This window comes from Plutella xylostella, chromosome 6 (genome assembly GCF_932276165.1).
Source record: "Plutella xylostella chromosome 6, ilPluXylo3.1, whole genome shotgun sequence".
Taxonomy (NCBI): Eukaryota; Metazoa; Arthropoda; class Insecta; order Lepidoptera; family Plutellidae; genus Plutella; species Plutella xylostella.
In genome coordinates, this window is record NC_063986.1 from 6,118,964 (window position 1) to 6,138,940 (window position 19,977).

General features: G+C 35.5%; 1 protein-coding gene and 1 long non-coding RNA gene across 2 annotated transcripts in view; one reads left to right on the top strand and one right to left on the bottom strand.

The window, feature by feature from the left end:
• The window catches only part of LOC105388802, a 436,653-nt gene that overhangs the window by 53,719 nt on the left and 362,957 nt on the right, over positions 1 to 19,977 (bottom strand). The gene's annotated exons all lie outside the window — the stretch shown is intronic.
• Positions 9,947 to 11,767, top strand: LOC125488698. Its single transcript, XR_007266412.1, has 2 exons — positions 9,947 to 10,079; positions 10,943 to 11,767. It is a non-coding gene; the product is annotated as an uncharacterized LOC125488698 (long non-coding RNA).

Sequence of the window (19,977 nt, forward strand, 5' to 3'; positions counted from 1 at the left end):
TGATGAATTAGGACCTATTTAAATGGCTAATTAGCTACCGCGGTCGGTATACTTCGGTCACACGGTTGATTAAGGTACCTACTATTGATAATTATAATAATAAAACTTATTATTAACTATTTCGAGCTTTGGTAAATATTATATAATAGTTAGCCCCAATAAAACCTATCTAAATTAAAATGGCTTTGATTAAGAAGTTAATAAGCGGAATCCACAAACGTAGATTTACACAGATATATTGATTTTAGCGATTTACACTCGAATAAGTACACTGATGTTGACTTTGATTTTAATTTAAAAACAGCAAGGTAAAACTCAAAAAAATGCCAGTGAAAAATTTATACCTTTAGAATCGACAGTTAAGTGACAAGTAGTCCATGGACTTAGGACCAGTTTTTTTTATCCCTAATTAACCATAGGTCAAAAATGGCAACAATGGTTTCATAATGAGTTAAGTACCTCAAAAAAGTATTAATATTGTGAAATCATACGAAAAGAGCGACGTTTGCTAAAAAACAAAAGGCTACTGATACATTAAATACAAACCAAGATATCGGACCTTCATAATCGACATCAGTAGCAAGTTTAGTTGTTAGCTAGTGAAGTGACACGTAGACCAATGACTTATTCATACATCTATCCTGATGCCCCTCAGCAGGGACAAAGGGTTTTGAAAAGATTTCTCCATTTGGCTCGATCTTGAGCAGTGGCTGCGAGATGTTTTTAAACCAACCCTACAAATTTTGGCTCATTTTCCACAGAACGTCGCTAGGTTTCGGCTTTCCTCTTTTACGTCTTCCAGGTGGCTGACAGCTGAGTCTCCTAGGGGCATGACCCAGTCACCTCCATTTTCTAATGAGGATTCCTTGGCCGATAGGTTTCTGTTTAGTCAGCCTCCACAACTCAGCCTTTATTAATTGTACTAACACACAGACTTACTGTTTTATTATTATGTATAGATAGGTCAGTAGTCTGTCCTATTTCGACATTTTGCCCCTAACATGTAAGTTTGTAAGTGCATTTCGAATTATTGTATTTTCTAGATTACAAACTGATTCATACCAATCGTGGCAACGGCAAGAAGATAATAATGTTGTCCGATGGATACACTTTCTCCCGGAATCATTATACGGAATATAACACTTACTACTGCTCCAAGAGGCTTGCTGGATGTAAATCTTTTGTCACACTTGGAGAAGATGGAAGAATAAAATCAATGATCAGTCGTCATGACCATCGACCACCAAGTTACGTTGTTTCTGCGAATGGCGACTATATCAAGGTGTAACTCAACTTCATTCAATTCAGTAACCTACATAATTTATTATTATTACTCACTCGATTTTTTCAACCTGTCTGTGTTCTTTTGATTATGTATTGTGTGTACTGATAAACTTTTGGTTTTATTATACTATAAGTTTGATTGTAAGACCAGTTAACAAATCTGAAATGAGTATCAATAAAGAACATTTGATCAGTATAAATAATAATTTTCAATTTCTTACCGTCCCTTACCTACTTTCTACGTTCGCAACAAATAGAGGTCCTTTTACCAAGTCCTTTCCAATCTACAAACCATCACCACCTCCAAAAGCCTAGCTTTTATAGCTGCAGAAAAATACATAATCTTTTTTTCAGGTTACAAATTAATACCATCAGGGAAGGGTAAGAACTTGCTGATGATGGACGACGGGTATACCTTCAAGCAGTGTCACGACACTCCCCTGTACTACTGCTCCAAGCAGATGGCGGGGTGCAAGGGCCGCGTGAAGCTCGACAAGGCTGGCAACATCGTGGATTATAAATATGCGCACACGCATGCACCGCCTCAGTATATGGTGTCGTCTGACGGAACTTACATCAAATTAAAAGGTTAAATGAGAAACGATGTTCGAATAAATTGAATGTTTAAAAGGTGGTACGTTTCTATTCTACAGTGGTACATGTACCTATTAAATATTTAACTTAAAAAAAATCTGGTATGCTTTTACTAGATTTAACAAATAATTAAGAGTTTGAAATGAAATGAAATGCTACTTTGCAAGAGCAACAGAATGAAAAATTACAACACCAAAAAAGTTTATCAGGGCATTATAATTTTTGACACTAACTAATTAGGTTTTATTTTCTTACTCTTCATTTATTTAGAGAATCCTATAAAAGAAAAGACTTGCGCTGAGCATTCATTCCTATTCATTTGCGGACTGTTGATATTTGAACTATGTTACAGGCTATAAATTCATACCGTCAGGAAGAGGAAAACATTTGCTAATGCTGTCCAATGGATACACATTCAGGCAATGCCACAGTTCCCGCACCTACTACTGTTCCAAACAATTATCGGGATGCAAGGGTCGCGTGAAACTGGACGAAATTGGCCACATAATCGATATGAAGAGTTTACATACTCACGCACCGCCCACGTATATGATGTCCTCTGACGGGTCTTTTGTGAAACTATGATACGATGATCCAGGGTATAGAAGGAAAAAATCTATTTCTGGTAAAAGCCTATTTTTTTCTATAAGATTGCCTCTGATGTTCGGAGTCGTGAGCACAAGTTTCGATCCTCCGTTAACGTCGCGTATCGTCAACTGTCACTGTCAAAATGTAAGGCAAAGTTAGTTCCAAAAGTATTTGTTTATTTTTTTATACAGGGTGATTGGAAAGTCGATGTATTCCTTTAAATGGGTTGTAGTCGAAGGCATTTCCAGTCGATTTAACCCCATAATGCATCATCCGAAAGTCAACCATTTCTGAGTTATTTAAATTTTTAGTTTTTTTAAGAATTTTGCCAAAATTTATGTTTAAAAGCAAAATATTTCAAAAACCAACGATTTTTTCAATACTTTTTTGATTGTTTTGCATTGGTGACACCTTAGTAAACTAATCATAATCATTAATTGCGTAATATTTAACTTAATTTAGACACAGTGTTTCAAAATAGATGAAACATTAAGAAAATTTTACGAAAGATGAAAATAAAAAAGCTAATTTAAAAAAGAATTTTATCTGACAATTTTTCAGGCACTATAGCTTAAAAACATAATCAATTTATAAGCTTTAAAATGACATATTCCAATCTAAAATCGATTAAGGTATTACCAAGATATAGCCAAAACAACCGCATAGGCGGGCAAATCTCAGTAGGGAAACAAACAAGATTTTGTTCCAATTTTAAGGTAAAAAGTATTGTAACTGGACTTATCCGAACCGTTTACTAATTATTGTGTTCCAATAGTGCGGTTCCTCAAATGCACTGATCTAGGACAAGATTGTTTCACCGAAATAATGCTTGTCCGATAACACGACAATTTTTCAGGCACTATAGCTTAAAAACATAATCAATTTATAAGCTTTAAAATGACATATTCCAATCTAAAATCGATTAAGGTATTACCAAGATATAGCCAAAACAACCGCATAGGCGGGCAAATCTCAGTAGGGTAACAAACTACATTTTGTTAAAATTTTATGGTAAAATGTCTTATAACTGGACTTTTTAGAGCTCCGAACCGTTTGCTAATTATTGTTCTCCGATAGCGCGGTTCCTCAAAGGCACAGATCGATACAGATACAGATATCTTTGAACCTATCGTCATCAAAAAGTACTTTCGGCTAACCGTGTTATCGGACAAGCATTATTTCGGTGAAACAACCTTGTCCTAGATCAGTGCATTTGAGGAACCGCACTATTGGAATACAATAATTAGTAAACGGTTCGGATAAGTCCAGTTACAATACTTTTTACCTTAAAATTGGAACAAAATCTTGTTTGTTTCCCTACTGAGATTTGCCCGCCTATGCGGTTGTTTTGGCTATATCTTGGTCATACTTTAATGGATTTTAGATTGGAATATGTCATTTTAAAGCTTATAAATTGATTATGTTTTTAAGCTATAGTGCCTGAAAAATTGTCAGATAAAATTCTTTTTTAAATTAGCTTTTTTATTTTCATCTTTCGTAAAATTTTCTTAATGTTTCATCTATTTTGAAACACTGTGTCTAAATGAAGTTAAATATTACACAATCAATGATTATGATTAGTTCACTAAGGTGTCACCAATACAAAACAATCAAAAAAGTATGAAAAAAATCGTTGGTTTTTGAAATATTTTGCTTTTAAACATAAATTTTGGCAAAATTCTTAAAAAAACTTAAAACCTTAATAACTCAGAAATGGTTGATTTTCGGATAATGCATTATGGGGTTCAATAGACTGGAAATGCCTTAGACTAAAACCCATTTAAAGGAATACATCGACTTACCAATCACCCTGTATACACTTTATTGCACACAAAAAACAATTTTTAGACAGAAGCATTTTAAAAGTAACATTAGTTTTTTCCATATGTTAGGTGGAATTTCACCAAACGCTAAACGTATTTATAGTAGCCTGTCATACGTCTGTCAGTTAGTACAAAATGTATTTAAAATTTGATTTAAATACGTTTAGCGTTTGGTGAAAGTGACCCTTCGTGTAGATTCGAAAATAGTATCGAATCCTATGCTCGCGGCTCAGATCTCTGATTTTGGTCATTAGTAGTAGTTTAATAGTCATCTGTGTACCTATGTAATTATTTTTTGTAAAATCGTGATGTGTGTGAGTTTATTGTTATTTATTTTAGATGTAAGTCAGTTGCAGTGGCTGAGTTAGTTGTGAAGAAAGAAATACACTTTCTTTGGATGATTATCTATTTTTTTATTTTCAAGCGGACTTGACTTTAAAAACATTTATTTTGTCATCATCATCTGCCCTGCTATTCTGGACATACTTCAGCATAAAATTCAAGGTCTAAACTTCTTATGTACCATACCTTTACCTACGTTATGATTAGCGACAGGACCACCGGTTGAAGATTTATACAGAATATAATAATACCTATACTGTATTATTACTATCTTTGAAAAATGGTCATTGACCGTAATGCCAAATCATAGTGTAAATGTACGTACATTACGCCACCACAAATACATAGGTACTTACATATCTATAACTTCTGTACAGCTCTAAAGTAATCTTTGCTTTTCATTATATTTTTTGTTATTGATCGCCTTACCCATTCCATCAGTTTACTTTACAAGAACATCATTCCATACACACTTTGTTTCAGGCTACAAGTTCATACCATCAGGGAAGGGCAAGAACTTGCTGATGATGAACGACGGATATACGTTTAAGCAATGCCGTCATACGACCACTTACTACTGCTCCAAGCAGAGTGCTGGTTGCAAGAGCCGAGTGAAGCTGGACAAGGCTGGGAACATTCTAGATGTCAATGTTGCTCACACGCACCCACCGCCGCAGTATGTCGTCTCATCTGACGGTTCTTATGTCAAAATTTCATAATGAGATTCAGTGTGAACATGGCCTATATCCAACCCACGTACAGTGGATGGTTTACGGCACTGCGTGTTGGTTTTTGTGTGTATATCGCGTGATTAGCTATCGGATAAATAGTTTATAAATACACTAGCTGTTCCCGCGCGCTTCGCTTCGCCTTAAAAAGTTTTCCCGTGGGAATTCCGGGATAAAAAGTAGCCTATGTTCTTTCCCATGGTCTAGCTAGACCGTATGTATACCAAATTTCATTCAAATCCGTTCAGTAGTTTTGGCGTGAAAAAGTAACAGACAGACAGACAGATAGACAGACACAGTTACTTTCGCATTTATAATATTAGTTAGGATACAGTTAGCTATCGGATAAATAGTTTAAAAATACATACAGGCTGTTGCAAAAAGGGTATACTAAGCCGAAACTTACATATGCATATATATTAAATGCCTGTATCCTAACTAATATTATAAATGCGAAAGTAACTGTGTCCGTCTGTCTGTCTGTCTGTTACTCTTTCACGCCAAAACTACTGAACGGATTTGAATGAAATTTGGTATACATATGGTCTAGACCCTGAGAAAGAACATAGGCTACTTTTTATCCCGGAATTTCCACGGAAAAACTTTTTAAGGCGAAGCAAAGCTCGCGGGAACAGCTAGTACTTAAATAAAATATACTCACTTACACTTCCCCTTCACTTACCCTTGTACCTCATCTGTATCTGTATCACATGGCTGAACAAAGGCTTATCTCCTAAGAGTACGTGGTATAATTATACTTACATTCCTTATTGCTAAATAATTCATTTGTACATGTCAGGATTCGAACCCACGGCCTCACGAATGAGAGCCGAGACCTTATCCCTTACGCCTCGAGGCCCTGTAGCATGGCAAGCATTTAAGACGTGACAAGAGTTTTGCATCGCGCTCGCTCTGACTGCGCGATGTGAGTGAGCGCGATGCAAAACTCTTGTCACGTCTTAAATACGCCCCGTACTAGCCCTTCAGGACGCATTTTTTAATCGATTTTATATAAGTAATGTATAATATGACTCAACAATATTTAATGTTTTGTTTATATTATCAGATTTTTAATTATATTATTTCATAACTTAAAAAAAAGAGTGAATTATTAATTAACATTATTAAACTAAGTACGGGTAGGCATGCCCACTTGTCGGTGCCAAGCCTGATTTTTTATGGGATGAGCATTTTATATGTACATAAATCGGTGTTCGATAAGTGTGAATATAAAAATCATATAAAATACTCCAGCACTGGAACATCCGATAACCGGACTTGACAGCCGACTGAGAACGGGGGGTAGTTAGAGCCTATAAATTTATTTGTGTCTAATAAAGGATTTATTATTATTACAAGGTATTGCGAAAATAGTATACAAATTTTGAACATTCACTAACAAAAAAGTTTTCCATAGAAACTTTGTTAGTCACGTGAGTTTTTACTATGAAGAAAGAAAAAAAATTTTGCTCGAATTTTCAAAACTCGTAGAACAAAAGATGTTCAGAATGCCCGCCTGAGTCACCCCCTTCGGCTTAGTATACCATTTTTGAGACACCCTTAATAATAATAAATCCTTTATTAGACACAAATAATTTTGCAACACCCTGTATAATTATAGGCATATCGCCGTCTTATGTGAACTAAATAATATAATAAACCTTTAAAACAGCGTGATTTCGTACAGTTCTAGATAAACGATGTATTTATAAAAATAAAATTTAGATAAAAGCGGTACTTGCGACTTTTTTTGTCCCACGATGCCTCTTACTTTGCTAGTTTCTTGAGACACCCAGTTCACACACTCAGTTCTACTGGTTGACAGAAGAAACACATCGAACACGCGACCCGAAGCCACGCGTTCCATGTACTTACCTACTTACCGCAGATGGCTTCACATGTCGATGCGTCGGATGTTCATTTGTTCATAGTGTGATCCTAGTCATAGAAAATAGTATATTGGATTTGACTCAACAAGCGTCGCGTTTCATCGGGTTGCGTGTTCATAATGTGTTTCGGACTTTATTCATCATCGTAATGAGATTATTAAATGGTATATAGAGTGTAGGCAAATTCGGTAGAGGATTTATTTGAATTTTATTTTCAGACTTGAAATGTTCAACCTGGTTTCAAGATTTTGTTATTGAAGCATCATCAACGGATTCTAACACAGAATATAAACACACAGATAAAAACAATTGTTTCTTAACTGTAGAATCTTTAAAGAAAAAAAAGCCATATAAAAGAACAAAAAATGTAGACCAAAATCAGAAAAATGTTGTTAAAAAAGCACGTTTACTCGGGCATTCTTATACTTCGCATGGAAATAAACATGTTGAGGCTAGATCTTTGAAACCGCCGTGCAAGTGTCGGGTCAAATGTTTTGAAAAAATAAGTGAAGATGTGAGAAAAAACATATTTCAACACTTTTGGGGAGAGTCTTTTGGTTGGCAGCAAAGACGTAAATATATTTTGGACAGAGTAAAGAAGACACCAAAAGCAAGGACACGAGTGAGGAGCGGAGGAAAAGAAAGGAAACACACTTATATTTACCATCTGCAGGTAAATGGCGAGCTCATCAGAGTTTGCCAAGTGATGTTTTTAAATACTCTTTGTATTAGAGAAGGTTATTTAAAGTATAGCCTCGACAAATATGAAGAGAGTATTAAAGAAAGTGGCCAGAGACACAAGTCCTCTCGAACAAAACCTTAATTTGTTATCCAATAAATTGAATGATTCTCGTTACCTCCACTACCTGTCGTGCAAGCACTATGCTATCGTCTGTAATGCCCGACTGTCAAAACTGATTATTTTATTAGAAAAGCTCTTGGTCCTCAAGTCCTGTTGCCTGCAACTGTAAAAAATATACTTACCTACAAAGAAGTATGAAGATTATTGAAGATGTTCAAAAAATTATGACTCCATGTCCTCAATAATGTCATTGTTTTTCGAAGTCAGGATAGGTTAGGATAGTATTTTTACTTAATTCGTTTTCAAATAAAATTGTGCTATCCTACCATCATTTATATTTTATTGATAACCTAACTGGTTGCCTGGTAACCTGCATGAAAAAAAATATAAACATATTTTTTTTCGTGCAGGTTACCATTTACGTAGTAGGTAGTCATTTACGTAAAATATAAGTAGCCTTTGTTTAACACTAAACTACTGGTTGTATGTATGCCTTGCTCCCGATTTTCATTACCACATGAGCTGTTGCTAAAACCACCACTTAGTCATTTAATTGAAATGAAGCGAGTACCTGAAAATTATCACTATTCATTATTATTAAACTAATTTGGCGTTGGGATTGCATAGTTACTTAATTTGCATTATATTTTAGGGCCGAAAATCTATTACCAAATTTGTAGAGTTTGATAGTGGAGCAGATGGTAAGCATTTCCCAACAACGAAAAATGTTGCTTAAAAAGCACGGCTACTCGGGCAGCCTTATACTTCGAAAAGAAATAAACATGTTGCGGTTAGATCATTGAAACCGTCATGCAAATGTTGGGCCAAATGTTTTAAGAAACTAAGTGATGATGAGAGAGAAAAAATATTTAAAAACTTTTGGGGAGAGTCTTTTGGTTGGGAGCAAAGACGTAGATATATTGCGGACAGAGTAAAGAAGACACAAAAAATAAGAACACGAGTGAATAGCAGCTTCGAAGAAGATAAACGGAAATATACTATTTGCAAGTAAATAGCGATCTCATCAAAGTTTGCAAAGTAATGTTTTTGAATACACTATCTATCGGAGAAAAATAATATGTAAAGATAACACTGAAAAAAAAGAAAAAAAAAAACAATACCTTAATAAATACTTGAACACAAAAAATTTCGACCGGCTGTTACTTTTCGATAATTTAAACCGTTGTAAACTAATAAATCCCTTACCCATTCCCACAGTACAAGTATGTGCCATGCACCATAAAAAATACCACATGGGCTGAACAACTTCTTTAATAGTATGCTATTAACCGCTTATAATTTATTATACCAAATGATTGCAAGATTGCAGATTATTAAGAAATATTATAAATAAACGAACAATAAACATCGAGCCTTTAACAACTAATAATTTTTTGGTTTTAGTGTTTTATCATTAGCACCCAGAAAACCACTTTTTCAAGTCTATTAGAAAGCAACATAGTCATTTTACTATCTTAAATGGGTACTTCATATGTTTATTTATTATTATCCAATTATTTTGGCGTTGGGGTTCTATAGTTGCTATATTTGCATTATATTTTCAGGCCGAAAATTTACCACCAGATTTGAAGATTTTGACAGTGATGATAGTGAAGCAGATCGTAACTATTGCCCTAGCCCATCATCTTTCCATATTACAACTAGACCATCTGCAGAAACTTCAGAAAAAAACAAAGCCAAGAAAATAACTAAAAGTGTTGTAAGAGGTCGGGATGCTGTTGCTAAAAAAGCACGGTTACTCGGCCAGGCTTACATTTCGCATCGTAAGAAATATGTTGAGGCCAGATCTTTAAAACCTTCGTGCAAGTGTCGGGCCAAATGTTTTGATAAACTAAGTGATAGTGTGAGAGAAAACATATTTAAAAACTTTTGGGGTGAGTCTTTTGGTTGGGAGCAAAGACGTAAATATATTGCGGACAGAGTAAAGAAGACACAAAAAATAAGAACACGAGTGAATAGCAGCTTCGAAGAAGATAGACGGAAATATTCTTATAATTACCATTTGCAGGTAAATGGGGATCTCATCAGAGTTTGCAAAGTTATGTTTTTAAATACGCTATGTATCGGAGAAAGATATGTAAAAATATCAATCCAAAAAAATGAAAATGAGATGAAAAAAAAGAGACACAAGTCCTCTCGAACGAAACCAGACACAATCGTTAAAAGATAAATCCGAATAGTTTGTGACATATGTTTATAAAACAGTAAATAATACAAATAATAGTCTTTGTTGAACACTTAAGTTTTCAACAGTATGTATTTTTTATTTAATTTAATTTATGCCTTTGTAAACTAATAAATTTCGAGCACATATCTACAGTACATGTTGTATTTGCCAAGCTCAGGTAAAGCAGAAACTCTTCAATAACATACAAAATATTTTCGAAAATAAAATAGTTTAATCGTTCATTTTATGATATCTTATCATTTAATTAGATTTTAACAACCTAAACCTTTTTTATTGTAAGGGGCCCTAGGGACCCTTACAATAAAAAAGCATTTTGATAAGTTCTGGATTTGGTGGTTGTTAAAGGAGCATCCAGAAAACCACTTTTTAACTGTATCAGTCTTGGTACTTAATACTTTTCCAAAATACAAGAGCACTGTTAGCTGTCGGCAAAGGTGTTCATGTTCATATATGTAACCATATATATATATATATATATATCTCCGTAGCTTTATGCGTGGTTACTATATATATATATATATATATATATATATATATATATATATATATAATTAGAGAAAGAGGAGAGGTTTGAAACTCATTAAGATTGCTGTCAGTATCAAATAAAGTTTTTCTTTCTTACTTTCTTTCAAAGTACTAAAACCAATATTTTAACAAGTCAAATTCATACATTTATGTTACAGATTCTTCAGCACACGAGTACAGGTTTATTTCCACAAGTCGAGCTCAGCTTCTTATGTTAAACAATTACACATTTTCGGAAAGAGGAAAGAAATCTGGAAGGTTTCATTGTTCCAAAAAAGATGCTGGTTGCAAGGCAAACTTGAAATTGGATCAATATGGGAACATTAAACGGATAGCTAACATTCACAACCACGACCCACCAAAATTCATTGTATCTCAAAATGGGCATTATATTCCAGTATAATAACCATAGTTATAGGATTTGTGTTCATATTTATGTAAAGGAGTAGTTCCAGTAGGTACATACCTACTTCCCGCTTATTTAATACAATCAACAAAAAAAAACAATTTTTAATCTTGAGATACCGCTGCCGCTGGAAGGACGAAGTCGCCAAAGACCTGAAAGAGCTGGAAGTGTCCGACTGGTCAGAATTGGCACAGAATAGAGAAGATGGGCGCACTTTAATGTCGGAGGCCAAGATCCACTTCGGGTCGCTGAGCCAGCGGAGTAAGTAAGTAAGTTTAATCTTGCAGATCACCCAGAGTATAAGTTTATTTGTACTACCCAATCTCGCCTTCTTATAATGAATGGTTATAGTTTTTCGTTACGAAATAAAAATAAGAGAAAATTCTTTTGTTCCAAGAAAAGTAACGGATGCAAGGCAAATGTGGCGCTCTACAAACTAGGGAACACTAGACGGTTTACTGACACTCATAATCATGATCCACCTAAATTCATTTTAACTAACGACGGGAACTATGTACGTGTTTAATAATTATGTACTGTTATAAATGTCTATGCCAATAAATGCTTTCGTTTTAACCTAAGGAGTTTCTTTGTATGTTCCTAATTTGGTCAGGTAAAAAAATATAGGTATGAATATGTAGATACTATTTTTTAAAAGCATTTCTTGCCATAGAAAAAGTAATAAGATATTGACGTTAATCACACCACACCGCTCTACCTCTTTCCTGCGGTGGCAGCTGGCTCTCTCAAATATAACTTTTGTGCATAATTATCTTTTCCCACCACGCTGGTCCACTACGGGTTGATGAGTTTACTATGAGTTCAGCACCAGTAATATCTCGCAGACTATATAGTTCTCGACAATCAGTTTTATGTAAAACACAAAGTAAAACACATTACCTATTTACATTGCAGATTGTTTATCATATAAGTTTATATCAACTCCTCGTGGCCGACTTCTAATGTTCAACTCTTACACATATTCGATCAGAGGCTCAAACACAAGAAACTATTATTGTTCGAAGAAAGATCAAGGATGCAGGGCGAATGTGAAACTAGATGAGTACGGGAACATTAGGCGGCTTCCTGACAGACATGATCACGAGCCACCTAGATTCATTGTTACTCGGGATAATAATTACGTTAGAATAAAATAAACGCTAGTGGCTACCTAATGTTTAGTGGCGTCGGCGTCGTCGGGCTTGCAGGCGTCCAAAAAAAAAAACACATGAGAAAAATTGGATCTTCTTCAACACGTAATCGATCCAAAGAGGGACCATATTTTTATATTAAGGGCGGATTCGACCAACGTCGAGTAACTTTTTACTCGAGAGTAAACTACCAGTTACTCGCGAGTAAGCAGATTTTGCATTCTACCAAACCTGAAACCAAGATAAGTAGCTTATCCCAAGAATAAAATGTTATACCGCCAAAATTTACCGTGTAACGAGCTTATCCGAGAGTAATTTTGTAATGGCGGCAGCAAATCAGCTGATTAGAAAACCGTCATAATGACATATAAACACATCTGTCAAATCATAAATAAAAGTATAGTGCCACAATCTTATCTGTTCCGGTGGTCAAAATGTGCAACTAACGAAACGTCATCGTCAAACGTCATTTCATACTCTGTGCGTTATTTGAGTTGTCAATTTCTGCGAAGAGGCTGACGCTACGTTATTTAATTTGTTTTGTGATTTTCTGGGTGAAATACTGCCAACAGCGCTGTAATGTGATGCAAGAAAAGTAGTACTATATATATTGGCTTTTATGCAGGAAGAATAACGTATTCAGGCGCCTTTAATTCCGTTTGAAAAATTGGAAGAACGAGTTGCAGCGGCTACAGGTTAGTGTTGCCAAATATGACGAATAATTTTACCCATATACTCCATGTAATTTTATCAATATTTTCCCGAGAGGCCCGTGCCCCAGCAGTGGGGACGGGATGGGTCGTGATACTCGTGATGAAAAATATAATATAATCTTTATTTTTCTTTAATTACAGGTGTGAGGACATGACATGATACTTTAAATCTTAGGCAGTATACCAAGAAGAATTTCGCGCACCTGCAGCGATTTTAGACGAAATAATGATGATTTATGACATGTCATTGTTTTCCCAGCCTATCAAGAGTTGGCTGAAAGAAATTGCTTTTTGGCAATTAGCTTTTGGAAGGAGACCCGTGCCCCAGCAGTGGGGACTTGATGGGTCGAGATGATGATGATGATGAGCCTTTGCACACTGTCTGAATTTCTTTTAATTGTATGCTCTTGTTTCTTGTTACTTTGTAAAATAAAGTGTTCAAAAAATATATATATACTTAATAGTTTTTTCTAAGTCTATCTATCTCGTTATTCCCACGACCCACATATTATATTACCTATACCATTGTTATTTAGATTTAATCTCCTATATCAGAAGCAGAACATAATCACAAGTAATTTTATTTCTATTCGCCGTGGACAAATTTTCCATACAACAAATGTCGTTTGATATAATATTATATACACTTTCATTTACTATCGACCCTATATTTTGATTTATCTATACTTATGAATGTGCCTAATTATAACAATAGGTAATAGCAGAAATGCATTATCGCTTAAACCAGAAATAGGCAAAATTTAATCGAATGCAACACTGGATTTGATCACAATGACGTCGCCCCTGGAACAGATAAGATTGTGGCACTATACTTACGTTAAAAGGCAAATTCTCAGAATAACAACAGCGAATAAAATATTAAAACATAAACAATTTCCTACTATTATAATCCATTCAAACTAAGTTGGCATGTCATTTCTATTGCATGCTTTGAAAACGCAGCTATTTTTATTTTAGTTGCAGTATAGTTTCGTTCCTCGTTCATTCAATTAATCATGGTATAACTTGGTAGAATGCAAATGTACTTATCCCAGATATTTACTCGCGTATAAATTTTATTCCGGTATAGTTATTCTCGTGTAACGAGATGTTTGGACGAATCCACCCTAAATGGTAGTAGTCTAACGTACCTACTAATTAATAAAGAATGTTTGTAAATAAAAACATTCTTCTGCTTGGCTAATAAAGTAGTATGTACTTATACGTAATAACAAACACAGTACCAATCTCGGCAGTTTTTTATGGGGTTCTCAACTTCTCACACTGCCCCGCATCCTGTTTTGCGTGAATGCGTGTCGGAACGTTGCTTGTAGGTATCTCCGTTTGAACAGAAATCACGAGCAGACCAACACACTGAAAACGCATCTAAGTACGTACATAAATAAGTGCATTGATGCGTTTATACTAGTCACTCAAATTTAACGGAGCGTGATGCGAGGCAGTGTGTGAATCATCTTTATTTTTTTAATTATTTGAAACTAGATAACTGCATCAATTTTCTAAAATCTGGTGTTTCTTCTTCAGTGTTCAATTCCCATATGTTTTTCATTACAGGTTTTCCATCATACAAATTTATTTCGACGAATCGAGGTCGAGTTATGTTGATTGAGGATTATACTTTTGCGCGTTGCAATGGCACAACGCTTTACTATTGTTCCAAAAAAAATAAAGGATGCAAGGCTAAGGTGAAATTGGATGAATATGGAAACATAATACGATTTACTGGGGAACATAATCATGATGCTCCTAAATACATTCCTGTACGTGGCGATGAGTACGTGCGGGTTGCGTGAAAAAAGCGCGAAACCTGAAGGGCTAGCACGGGGCGCATTTAAGACGCGACAAAAGTTATCCGTCGCGCTCGCTCTTAAGGCTGCGGGATGTGAGCGAGCGCGACGGAGAACTTTTGTGACGTCTTATATACGCCCCGTGCTACTAGCCCTGGGCCCTGTGCGTCTGTCCACCGCCCCGCCGCCGTCACCGAGAACGAGATGTAGATTACATATTTTTTTTCTTGGGGATTCAGATGTTTGTGTTGTCGGCTGTAAATTGTATAACTTAGGTATTAACTGAATACAATAAACAAATTCAATTTTAAACAAAAAATATTTTTTATGACCATCTAAATTATTTAATTCTGGGTGTACACCTGTACACTGTACAGCTACCGTATCACCACATATAGGCCTTGGTCTCCTATTTACGCCGTAGATCGCGTCCAGCGTCACGCCGTAGGCCGCGTCACGATGCTCACTATATAAATGTACTGATGCGGTCTCCCTCACACGCCGACGTTGGCGCGTAGATGTAGTGAGTATCGTGACGCGGCCTACGGCGGTGACACTTGACGCGACCTACGGAGTAAATAGGAGACCCGGGCCAATACATAAGCAATTAACAATCAATAAACAGCGTCGCTCGTCTGTCAAACATCTGTCAGATCCATACAAGTAATACCTATCAGATTTGACAAGCGAGCGACGCAGATTAAGGATTGTTAAATGTTCGGTGGTGGTAATCCCGCTGTACACTGTACACTTGTACAGGTCCCGGACCAGTAATATACAAAGTAACTACGCAAGATTCTTCCTAAATGACCCAGTTTTGTACGAATTCTACGAGCAATATTTTTTCTTTGTACATTGCTGGTAATGTATCTTGGTAATGTATGAAGAACTAGAGGGAGGTACGTATACAAGATTGATTTTCCACGTGCCAAATGACCGTTTGACACTATAATTATGTTAATTATTTTCCATGAGCGGCATTTTTATTTCAGCTCTACCAACTTACCGTTTCATCCCGAGTGGTCGAGGGAAACAGTTGCTGATGCTCAACAATTATACTTATTCCCATGGTTGTAAGGGAAATTATTATTGTTCCAAAAGAGATGCCGGGTGCAAAGCTCGGGTCAAACTGGACGGTCAAGGAAATATTGAACGCTGCACTGGAGTTCATTCCCATGAGCCTCCTAAATACTTGGTAACTGAGACAGGACAGTATATCAGAATATAAATATGTACTTATATACGTAATTTAGGACAGAAAGAGTTATTCTGCTTTTTGTAGCTGAAGAAGAAAACGGTCCTAGATTCCTAGTTGTGCATAATTAATGGCAATCGCGAATGTTCATAAAACAGCGTCCTTTGCGGGGCAGATATTTGTTTACAGACAGATGTTTGTACTCGGGTCTTGGGTGTTAATATAATAATTATGTATCTATCTGTGTAGATATATCAGCTGTCCAATACCCTTACAACGGCTCTGCATAGCTTGGCGTCGGATGGCCGTGTGTGAGATGTCCCCACATATGTTTATGATATAATTGTTATCTTAATGGCACTGTAAGTTAATATTTTTTCTGGATTCCTATTTTTTACAGCATTCCCGTCTTACCATTTCATACCAACTGGTCGAGGGCGGCAGCTGCTGATGTTGAACCATTATACTTATTCCCACGGCAGTAGGGGAAATTATTACTGTTCCAAAAGAAAAGATTCCGGTTGTAAGGCTCACGTTAAACTGGATGACCTAGGAAATATTGAACGATTTACTGAAATACATTCTCATGAGCCCCCCAAATATTTGCTATCTAAGACCGGACAGTATATCCGAATTTAATAATACAGGGTGCAAACGTAATATACAGGTTGTAATATACATGCTGTACACGTAGGTTTCGGTTTAGTATACGCTTTTTGCAACATCCTGTATATGTGTAATTGTGTAGGGACAATACAATTTTAAATGTAAATAGGTACATAATATATCTATAGCCTATAACTTTATATATTATATAATTACGTATATTATGCATATTATCGAAGGCAGTTCCATAGTCGTGCGTGAATAAATGCTTCAAATCTGACCATATTTTACTTATCACATCCAGTTGGAACCCGCTATACCTACCTATCTATCTACTGAACATATTGATAACATCTTTTTTCAATTCAATTAATTTATTTCAGACCTACAGTTAGTAATAATGTCCTGTTTCTTACGCATAATATTTATTTTCTTGTAATATTTTGATGTGATATATATCCCTGGTGCTATTTATATAACACCAAAAAGGGTACTTCTTTTTAACCCATTGCCTTCTAAAATCCTGAAAGGACAATCGAAGCTCGCGAATAAAAGTGTCTATTTTAATCTCAGATAGGTACTAAATTGAAAGATTCTGAACGGTTCATCAACAGTCGATTGTCCCGCGATTAAATGACGTATCGTTCTATTGGCGGGACAATCGACTGTAGATGAGCCGTTTAGAATATGAGCCGTTTAGAATATGTCAATTTAGTATCAGAGATTAATAAACAGACTTTAGTTCTTATTTAGCCACTTGTGGTTCGGCAGTTACCTATAATTATGTAAACTGGCATGATTTATTTCAGCATTCCCGCCTTACCATTTCATACCAACTCGACGAGGCAAGCAGTTGCTGATGCTGGAAAAGTATACTTATTCCCAAGTTTATAAAGGACATTATTACTGTTCGAAAAAAGATGCCGGGTGCAAGGCCCATGTGAAACTGGATAGTGAAGGAAATATTGTAAAATGTAGTGGAATCCATAGTCATGAGCCTCCTAATTATGTGGTATCTAAGTCTGGGGAGTATATCCGGTTATAAATACCCACGTAAAGGCTGATTTACACACTTTTTACTGCGAGTGCGAGTAGTCTGCGCGTAGACGTACGTTGCTGAGTATGTATGGCAGATTCACAACAGGCCCAGCAATGTACGTCTACCAAACACTCTCACTAAACAGTGTGTGAATCGGCCTTAATACAGCGTAAAAAGTAATGAGGCAGAGGTTAGGTATCTTACTGTTTGTTAGTTTTATAGCCACAAGAATACTGTCTTGACCTATAGTACCTACCTATTAATATATATTTTTTTATCTTGTAGGTAAATTAGTTTAGTCTTAGGGATGATTTTTCAATAGTCAGATAAAAGTTATCTGATGAATAATTTTGATGCTGTCGCGTCTGAATGTGTGTATTAGATAGTGACAGCAACCACTTTATTCCTCAGATAACATTTATGTGACCATTAAAAAATCAGCCCTTAATAATATATGTAGGTACAACTTAGGTAAGTAGGTATGTAGGTATAAAAAATTACTTAATTTTACTACATATTGGTTTTAGAATAAATTAAGTTGTATTTAATATGTATTATATCCTACTTATATTTGTGTGCTAAAAAGAATTAAAGAAAAATAAAATTATTTAATTGCTCTGGTTCTTTTTATGATGCGTGTATGTTTTTTTCAGCTTTTCCCTACGATTTCATACTTGACCGAGACAGTGGGAGGCAACTACTGCTGTTCAAAAATTACACCTATTTCACTATGAGAAATAATGGACATTATGGACACTATTATTGCTCCAGTTACATAGGTTCCAGATGTATGGCGCATCTTAAATTGGACAATCTGGACAACATTGAGAATGTAACCGGGTACCATTGTCACGCCCCACCGACGCCTAAGTATCTAGAAAAGGATGGGAAGTATATACGAATACAATAGTTTTTCAACGCCCTGTAATGTTACGATCGCATTAATTTGTAATAAGTATTATACAGATAGAATGTAAGGAATGGTTGAACTTTATCCTTATGTAATTTATTTTCTATCTAGACTAGAGGTAAATCTACACTATAATATTGACGGGTTAAAGTACAATACTTACTGGCGTTTTTTGTAAACTTTGGATGCACATAAATGAGCAAAATATAAGGTTCGGCTTAGGACATGCAATACCGGTAATATTTTCAATACCGGTATTGAGTTCCGGTATTAGAACTCAATACCGGGATCCCGGTATTAATACCGGTATTGGACTTCCTTGTTATAAATGGCATATACAATACAATACAATACAATCCTCTTTATTTGCACCAAAAAAACAGAATCAATACAACATAAAACTTAAAAATAACAACAGTACAAAAAGGCGGCCTTATTGCTTATAGCAATCTCTACCAGACAACCTTTGGATGGAAGAGAGTTATATAAATTAAAAATAGGATTAGAGGTAGTTGTGGTATATTTTGTTTAAAGGTCGTATAGGGCAAAATACAACAAGATAAAGCAATCAAATTCCGTATTATGTAATATTCTTTACGAGAATTGAGTATTAGAGTTAAAATTTTAGAACGCATGGACAACAAGTAGGTTTGCAAAGGCCAAAAACCGTATGTAACGGTTGTAAACAAGTGCACTTTCACAGTATATAGGAGCACAAGGCTAACTATATCTTAATCACTTGATTTATAGCCTAAAAAATGTCTGATTACGGTATTACTTCAATACCGGTATTAACTTTCAATACCGGTATTGAAAAAAAAGGATTTTGTCCGGGATCCTGGTATTACGCAATACCGGTATTGCGATATTGCATGCCCTAAGTTCGGCTTTTAATTTTTTTTTATTTTACTTACTTATAGGAAAAATATTTAGAATAAAATCACAAGTTGTACAAAAATATATATTTTTTCAGTGTCAGAATATCGGTTTATACCATCAAGAAGAGGAAACCCATTGCTGTTGTTAAACGAGTATACTTTTGCCCGCAACGGACGTCTCTCCAGACTTTATTACTGTTCTACTAACAAACTGACGTGTAAAGCATTTGTAAAACTTAGTCCTGATGGGGTAATCGTACAAAGTAGTCTACATCATGATCACCAACCGCCGAAATCTTTAATGTCTCAGAACGGGGATTATGTCATTAGAATCAACCAAAAATACAATTGACAGACATTGTAAAATATTATATAAAAGAGAGATATGACGTTTCATTTACAGATGCTTATGCCTGATGAATAAAGTTCATTTTCCTTTGAAAACGGAGAAATGTCAGATACACTGTATGGATTTGACAGCTGTCAT